Genomic DNA, 9,761 nt, shown 5'->3' with positions numbered 1-9,761 from the left:
CTACACCACATTTGTTGGTGGTATTCGCTTTGTTATTATTTCAACAGACACGTTGCATTTTAAAAGGATTTCAACTATTGAATATTCCTCGAATTTATTCATTTAAATTGTCTTTGTGTAATTACATTTAATTCAACTATGTGAATTATTTCATGAAATAATATTATTTTTTAAAAGATAAATTATTCACTGTGCTAAAATTAAAGTAGAATGGAAAAAACACATACTAAAAATAAAATAAAAAATAATTGCACTCCTTAACTGAGAGAATTCTATTTAATGAGATAATAGTACGAGGATCTAGATTATTGTGTATCACTTAATAAAATCAGACTGAAAAATTATGAGTTCTCACCAATAATGGCGGATCATGGATTTGAGAAAAGGGGTCCATTATTTTAAAGAAGTGAATAGTAAATAATCTCATTAAACGGGTTTCTCTAAATATAAACTAAATTATCGTTTAAAATTAAATTAACAATATATTAAATAAAAATTAATAGAACAGTACGTTATTTTGAAGTAATCTTTTTTTTCTCAGAAGAAAAATTAAAAGTTAATACTTGTGAAAATGACATTTAAAGGAAGAAAAGGCAAAAAAAAAAAAAAAATCATAATCTAATTTTAAAAATAAACTAAAGATGATCGGGTAAAAAAATGTAATTTTAAGTAGACAAATATCTTGTTGTGGATGATATTTGTATTGCTACAAATATTTGATTAGTGAAGAATGTTAGGAAGAAAAAACTCAAGCATTAAAGCTATGGCCATTTTTTGAATTGTAACATATTTTTAGTAAAAAAATGCCTTAAGAAAGAAAAAGTTTGTCGTGTAACCAAACTCACCACCTTCTAGAAATTTTGCACCCCTTAATCGTTCAGCTAGGCTATTATATTGTGTTAAGGGGTTAAAACATAAAATATACTAGAAAATAATTTTTCTTAATTTTTTGATAAAGAGGGTCCAGATGAACCTCCTGATCATTCCCCACTCACCCAGGGGCGGAGCTAAGTGTAGCTTATGGGGTTCACCGAACTCCTTCGTCGGAAAATTACAATGTCATATGTAAAGTCAAATTCTTGTTTTATGATTATGTTAATTAAAATGAACCCCCTCAACACCAAAGAGAAGAATAGTGCGGCGGTTAAGGGGTTCATTGGTGGCTGGAAATTTGCGTGTTCGATTCCCATGCGTGAAACATTTTTGCACCTTTTTTTTTTGCCACGAGATGAGCTCAGATTCCCATAACCCAATGAGAAAGCCTCATTGGGTTCAATATGAAGCTTTATTCTTCATTTTAGTTTTTATTATTTTCTCTCTATGCTATTTGTTTTTGTTTCAATTTATTAGTCACATTCTTTGTAATTTTATCTTTTATTCTTCTTATTTTATATTTACTCATTGTATTTCTACATAACTCTCTTTTCATGTACTAAATTGAAGAAAGATGAATTGTTATTAAATTTTAAATTGAGTTAGAAAAAATATTTATATAAAATAAGTAAATTAAATTAATTGAATAAAAAAAAATGTAAAAGTCGTGAATATTTTTTAAAAAAAATCTATTTAATTGGATTTTATTTCTTTGATTTTATAGTATTTCTTTCCTATAGTTTTTGCAATTTTTTGAAATAGATGAAAACTAAACTAATCTTATTTGATTTATTGATTTATTCTCTTTTTTTAATAAATGACTAACCTAGTAAATTGAATTGAATGAACTAAAAAATGATGATACTATTTATTTATTTTCTGAATATACATCATATTATTAGTAACTCAATCGTTACCCTTTTAAAAAAATCCTAGTGATTTTTATAGTAGCATATGATTGAAAGGACACTAATTCAGATTTTTTTTTTTTAATTCAAAATATAATAGCACTGCAAAACTATATATAAAAAAAAAAGCACAAGAATTTTAAAAAAACTCGATGGAGCAGGATAAAAGTAGAAAGAACTTAAACGCGGCATGACAAGATAAGTTAAATTTAGCAAGTTAAAGTTAATATTTTCCTTTTCCATCCGCTCAGTTTTTCATCTTGTATTTTTTATGTGTTTACTATTTTATACTTTGAACCCCCTTTACGGAGATCCTGGCTCCGCCACTACACTACCTATGATGAGTTAAACTTCTTATCTCTATAATTTGCATGAATTATTTTTGGACGACATGATAACACATTTTTGGTTTAGACTCTCAAAAGATTTTAATAGTGAATTTTATGATTTTAAATTTACTTAAAATAATATTTGAAGATTATAAAAAAAATATAAAATCGTCACTACACTACCTATGATGAGTTAAACTTCTTATCTCTATAATTTGCATGAATTATTTTTGGACNCAGCTAGGCTATTATATTGTGTTAAGGGGTTAAAACATAAAATATATTAGATTACTAGAAAATAATTTTTCTTATCTTATATATACACAATGTAATTTTTCGATAAAGAGGATCCAAATGAACCTCCTGATCATTCCCCACTCACGACTCACCTATGATGAGTTAAACTTCTTATCTCTATAATTTGCATGAATTATTTTTGGACGACATGATAACACATACTATTTTATCAAGGATGACTTAAGGATGAGGCTAGTAAAATGTTTGATTTAGACTCTCAAAAGATTTTAATAGTGAATTTTATGATTTTAAATTTACTTAAAATAATATTTGAAGATTATAAAAAAATATAAAACTTAAATAAAGAAAGAAAGAAATAAATGCTATTAACTTTTTATTAGAAATATTTTAAAACATTGAATTAAATAACTCAAATCTTCGTATCAATAAATAAACTTTTTATAACAATATCTAATATAATGTATTGTAAACGAATATGGACAATATCTTATTAACTAGAATTAGTCCATACTTTTATAAATATAATATTATTATTGTAATTGTCCGTACTTCACACAATTATAAAAATAATTTTATAAATATAAAATTATAGATCTATTTGTACATTTCATTTAAAATATTTCACAATTTATTTTAATTTGTATATAAAGGAGTACAGTTTGAGAAATTAAATACTTTTTCTATCATAATTTTTAAATATTACGAATTATTGACTTATTGTCTTTAAATAATACTACACTAAAAAGAAATAATATGTAAAAATTAAAAAATAGTTTTAAATCATTATTATTTTTATATTCAAGTGTATATATTTAAGGTATCTTTTTAAAATTTGATTTAAATCACTAATTTTATTGAGACGTGATTGTACTAGATTTTTCTTGAGTCACCTTATTCACCGATGTCAAACATATTAACTTCTCTTTGGGGACTTTTGGGGACACTAGAGCTATTTCTTTTTCCTTTTTGCTAAAATAAGGGTGTGACATTTTATATTTTTGACAATAGGTTGTGAAATCATTGAATGAGGGTACTAAATCGGTTATAAAGTTAAATTTGAAATTCATTAAGTGTCACATTGATCTTGTGTTTGCAAAATTAAAAATTTATTGATCGTAAATATGTGCCGATTAATGTAAAGGTGTGGGGATATCACCACGACACCCAAACACCTTCATTGATATACGTATGTTGATATTTTATTTTAATCATATAAGTTGAAACAGAAAAAATATAGTTTAATTATATAAAAAAAAAATTAAAAGAAACTATGCATGACAATCACAATCTCAAACACCAAAATAAAATAAAATTTAAGTTCATGGCCTACCTGATGCTTTCAGGATTTTTTGTGTTTTTTTTCTTCTTTCTCAATGGCGATGATCGGTGAAGTCTGCTCTCTTAAGTCTTTGCTAATTGTGGAGTGCTTGATTATCAATTAAATGTAACTTTCTTTTTCTTTTTCTTTTTCCTTTTTTGAGAAAAAATGAGCTTAGAAGACTGAATCTTTCTTTAATTAAAGAGAAGTGATAAGCGGGCATCACCCAATTCCCCCTAAAAGACTCATATTTATATTTTGAGAAAAAAGTTATATTGATAAGAGTAAATATATATATATATAAAGAAGGATTTATATATATTTTTTCTAAAAGTATAAGGATAAATATGATATTTCATCTTGAAAAATGCATTAAAATTCAACTTTTAGATTCACGTCGTGTAGGATCCCATTCAAGAGAACAATATTGGAGCCCGACTATTTCAGATTCGCGCCGTGTAGGGCCCCATTCAAGGGAACAACATTGGAGCCCAACTATTTCATATTTGCACCCGTGTAGGACCCTACTCCCACGAAGTCTTACAAATGAACACTCGAGCTTGTCAAGCCTACTTTCCTCGATCCAAGTCCAGAGCTCGACTATTTCATATTCATGCCGTGTAGGAGCTTCATTCAAGGGAAAGCGCTTTCTATCAAGAATTTTTTCATACTTAAGGCTTGAATCTGAAACCTCCTATTAAGAAAGAAGCAATCTCATTTGCTACACCACACTATTGGTGATATTTGCTTTGTTATTATTTCAACAGACGCGTTGCATTGTTAAAGGATTTCAACTATTGAATATTCCTTGAATTTATTCATATACATTATCTTTGTGTAAATACATTTAATTCAACTATGTGAATTATTCATGAAAATAAAGTTATTTTTTTAAAAAAAAAAAACTACTACATCTGTTCCTAATTACTTGTCCATTTTTGAATTGACACACATATTAAGAAAATAATTAATGATATAGCGAGTTTATCATTTTACCCTTATTAATTATGACGTGGATGAAAAGTTCTACATTTTTCAAAGTAATTAGTCATTTAATTGAGGATATAATAGGTAAAAAAAATGTCCTTTCTTGATTTGTCAAAATGGACAAATAATTAGAGACAACTATAAAAGAAAAAGTGAACAAGTAATTAGGGACAACGAGAGTATTCACTATGCTAAAATTAAAATAGAATGGAAAAAACACATATTAAAAGAAAATAAAAATTAATTGCACTCTTTAGTATAGACCTAACTAGAAGAATTCTATTTAATGAGATACTCCCTCTGTCCCTAATTACTTGTTCACTTTTGAATTGACATACCTATTAAGAAAGCAATTATTGACATAGTGGGTTTACCATTTTACCTCTATTAATTATGAAGTAGATGGATTAAAAATTTAAGATTTTCAAGAAATTGTACCTTTTTCAAATTAATTAATTGAAGGCATAATAAGTAAAATTATTTTGTCCTTTCTTGATTTGTCAAAATAGACAAGTAATTAGGGACAAGTAATTAGGAACAGAGGGAGNTTTCGCCCGTATTAATTATGATTCCAAAATAAATTTATTCAAGATAACTAATCAATGTTGGGGGAAGTTTAAATTTTCAAGAAGTTTAAATGAGGGTATAATAGGAAAATTTTTTTTGTCCTTTCTTGATTTGTCAAAATGGACAAGTAAATAGGGACATCTAAAAGAAGAAATATGGACAAGTAAATAGGGACGGAGGGAGTATCTTTGTGTAAATACATTTAAGTCAACTATGTGAATTATTCATGAAAATAAAGTTATTGGCACACATATTAAGAAAATAATTAATGATATAGTGAGTTTATCGTTTTACACCTATTAATTATGACGTGGATGAAAAGTTCTACATTTTTCAAAGTAATTAGTCATTTAATTGAGGACATAATAGGTAAAAAAAAATTGTCCTTTCTTGATTTGTCAAAATGGACAAGTAATTAAAGACAACTATAAAAGAAAAAGTGAATAAGTAATTAGGGACATAGGGAGTATTCACTATGCTAAAATTAAAATAGAATGGAAAAAACACATATTAAAAGAAAATAAAAATTAATTGCACTCTTTAGTATAGACCTAACTAGGAGAATTCTATTTAATGAGATACTCCTCTGTCCCTAATTACTTGTCCACTTTTGAATTGACACATCTATTAAGAAATCAATTATTGACATAGTGAGTTTACCATTTTACCCCTATTAATTATGAAGTAGATGAATTAAAAATTTAAGATTTTCAAGAAATTGTACCTTTTTCAAAGTAATTAATTGAGAGTATAATAAGTAAAATTATTTTGTCCTTTCTTGATTTGTCAAAATAGATAAATAATTAGGGACAACTATAAAAGGAAAACTGGACAAGTAATTAGGAACAGAGGGAGTAATAGTACAAGGATCTAAATTTTTGTGTATCACTTAATAAAGTGTGGGACTGAAAAATTACGAGTTCTCAGTTCTCACCAATAATGGCGAATCGTGAATTTTGAGAAAAGTGATTCAATATTTTAAAGTAGTGAATAGTAAAAAAATTCATTGAACGAGTATATCGAAAAAAATAATCTAAATGTAATGTCAAATGAGTTTATAAAAAATTGAATCTACACACACACACATACATAAATAGTACGTTATATTGAAGTAATCTTTTTTTTTTCTGAGAAGAAAAAACGAAATACTTGTGCAAATGACATTTAAAGGAAGGAAAGGCAAAAAAACAATAACAATCATAATCTAATTTTAGAAATAAACTAAAGATGAATATTGGAGAAAAAGAATCTAATTTATTTTAGATTTAGAAAAAGAATGTAATCTAACTGAGTCTCAGAAATGTAAACACAAGCTTGAGAAAAAGAACTAACCTAAAACAATACAATAAGACTTGTCATTTTTAATCTTCCTTTATCCATAAAGCTTTGAAATGCATGTGGACATTTTCCCCATTGGAATGTCTTCTATAGATTGTGGAATGTAACTGGACAACCAAAAATTGAATAGGAGATCGATTATGCATGTGGGCATCTAGCCATATTTCATTCTGAAATTTGATAAATAATGGACGATTGAAAATACGTAAAAAAAAAAAAAAACTTTATAGAAATTTGAGTTGGAAGGATTTAATAAAAACACTTTGACATGTGTTTAAGCGCTCAGTTATGAAGAATGGGAACATAAAATGTGTGTAAGTGCTCAGTTATGAAGAATGGGAACATAAAATGGAAGTTACATTGAAACAGGTTATTATCATATTGTATGATATAAAGGTCACAAATAACATAGTGCATGAATAATGTGATTGGTATGACATTATTTTCTCTTGTAAAAGTTAGTTGCTACATAAGGAATATCTTCTCAACATATTCATTTTTACCTTAATTAAAGCTTTAAAAATAGAACATAAAAACAATTAGATAATAGACAGCCAATATGCTGATATAGGTAAAAAAATTACAAAAAGCAATATCAATAAGTTGAAAATTTATATATGAGTGCGCATTTGACTTTTGAATTGCCAAATATGCTATAATAACCCTGTAACCTCAATCACAACCCGTCGACAATTGAATACACAATAAGAGAAACAACCGACAATAACAAAAAAAACACAGAAGAAAATCAACTTACTAATATATATCTAGATCGAGCTATATTATTAGTTGTGTCCTGTATTGTGCTGCCATATTCCTCCAATTTGATGCGAGAATACTTGTGCTCTGAAACACATTAAAATCGAAAATAGGAATATGTATAAGCCCTTTAGGTAAAAACGTACCTGAACTTGTAACACTAATCAAAAGAATGAAAGAAATTCTCAGTATTTTTTCAGAAGTCGCAAAATGAGAGATGAATTTGTCTGAAAATGCAAGTGGTGAGCTAATAGCCATAAGAAATTTGAACTCTTTAACCGCTCAGATAAAGCTATTACGTTGTGTTAAGGGGGTCAAAACATAATACATATTAAAATCAAAATTTTAACCTTGCATATATATCATATAATTTTTCAAACAAAATAGCTTTGAATAAACCCGTATACTCTTTGCGCCGCCTTTGCTCACCTATGATTAGGGGTGTTTATGGTTCGATTTAAATCGATTATTAGTTAAAATTAAAACCAAATCAATTTAAATTGGTTTTTAAATTTCTAAACCAAACCAAACCAAATCAAAAAAATAATCGTCAGTTTGATTATCATCGGTTTGGTTCGATTTGATTAGGTTTTTTCGGATTTTTTCTGTTCAAAAGTAATAAGTTTGTTGAGGACATACGCATCTCGATAGACACAAACACTTAGTACATGAATAATTCACAAATAAGCTATTACATGAACAAAGTGATTCATCCAATGTACCAAGTTTTAGAAAGTAAAAAACTCATTGTCAATAGCATAAAGTTGGTTTAATATTCTAGAGATCTCAACATCTTATCAATAGACTTTTCAATAAAATTACACCTTAAAATATTGAGAAATTACTTCTCAAAAAATAATAATCAATATTTCATAGTCAAAACTAATCAATTACCATCTTCTTTGGCTTGAGCTTTAAATTATTCAATGCTACATTAGAAAATTTTATAAAGAACAGAGAAAGTGTGATCTTTAAAGTAATGAATATTGAGGGATTTAGATAAGGTTTTAATAGTTGGGCTAAAATTTAAGTGTTAGGCTTCAGAAAATAGTAAAATTAAAGACTTAAAGTTAATTAAAATTTATCAAAATACTTATATTTTATTATAAATAATTATAAAATTTATATATATAACTTCTCGGTTCGGTTTGGTTATTTTTGCGGTTAATTTTTAGTAAAATCAAAACCAAACCAAATAATATCGGTTTTTCAAAATTTAAAACCAAACCTAACCAAATCAAACCAAATATCAATTTTTTTTGATAGATTTGGTTCAGATTGCGATTCGGTTTGATTTTATAACCATAACCATGAACAATCCTACCTATGATGAGTGAAACTTTTTGTCTCTATAATTTTTCATGAATTATTTATGGACATATGATAGCACATATTTTTTTAAAAAACTTTCAAAATATTTTTAGTGAATTTTATGATTTTAAATTTACTTAAAATAGTAGTTGAAGATTATATAAAAATGATACAAAATTTAACTGAAAAGGGGAAGGAAATAAGAACTATCTATTTTTTATTAGAAATATGTTAGAACATTGAATTAAACAAGTCAAATTTTCATATTAATAAACAATTTTTTTACAACAACATCCAAGGTAATATATTGTAAACAACTGAAAAATATTTTATTAACTAAAATAAGTCCCTATATTTATAAATATAGTATTATTATCATTATGTGAAGTTAAACATTTAACATTTAACACTTAATGTTAGGATACTACATTAATAACAAGTAATATGTAACAATAAAAAGGAAAACTTTAATTTATTATTATTTTTATGTTTATGTGTATATATTTAAGGCCTCTTATTAAAATTTAATTTTAAACCACTAATTTTATTGAGATGTTCATATAAGAGTCAAATGTCTCATTCACCAACTTCTGCTTCAGCAACGTCAAACAATTTACCCTTTTTTGGAAAACAGACTTTTTGACCTATTGGCTTAATAAAAATTAGTCTGACAGCATAAAAACGAACTTACATTCTCTTTAGTAACATTTTTTTTTTTACTTTTTACCTTAAATAGAGAAGGGTTTGACTTTTTATACTTTTGCTAATTTCATTCCCTAAATGAATCACAAAGTTCAATTTAAAATTCATTGAGTGTTACATTGATTCAGTCTGGATGAAATTGTAAATGTATTGATTATATTGCATTTCTTATTTCTTATGGAAAAAAAATGACTCACGCCTAATAAAATTCGAATACATAATCGCTTGATTAGAAGTCAAACGTCTTATTCATTAGTCCATGTACGCAATAATATTGATATTGTAATTAGCATTCGAAACAATCAGTGACCTTAGTTATAAAAACTTTTTAATTTATTTTTTGTTAACCTTTTTCCATTTTTAATTTGATTTTTTGTTGAGCTTTCGTTTATTAACTTTTGTTAACTTCAT

Source organism: Solanum stenotomum, chromosome 7 (genome assembly GCF_019186545.1).
Source record: "Solanum stenotomum isolate F172 chromosome 7, ASM1918654v1, whole genome shotgun sequence".
Lineage (NCBI taxonomy): Eukaryota > Viridiplantae > Streptophyta > Magnoliopsida > Solanales > Solanaceae > Solanum > Solanum stenotomum.
This window is presented reverse-complemented; position numbering follows the sequence as displayed.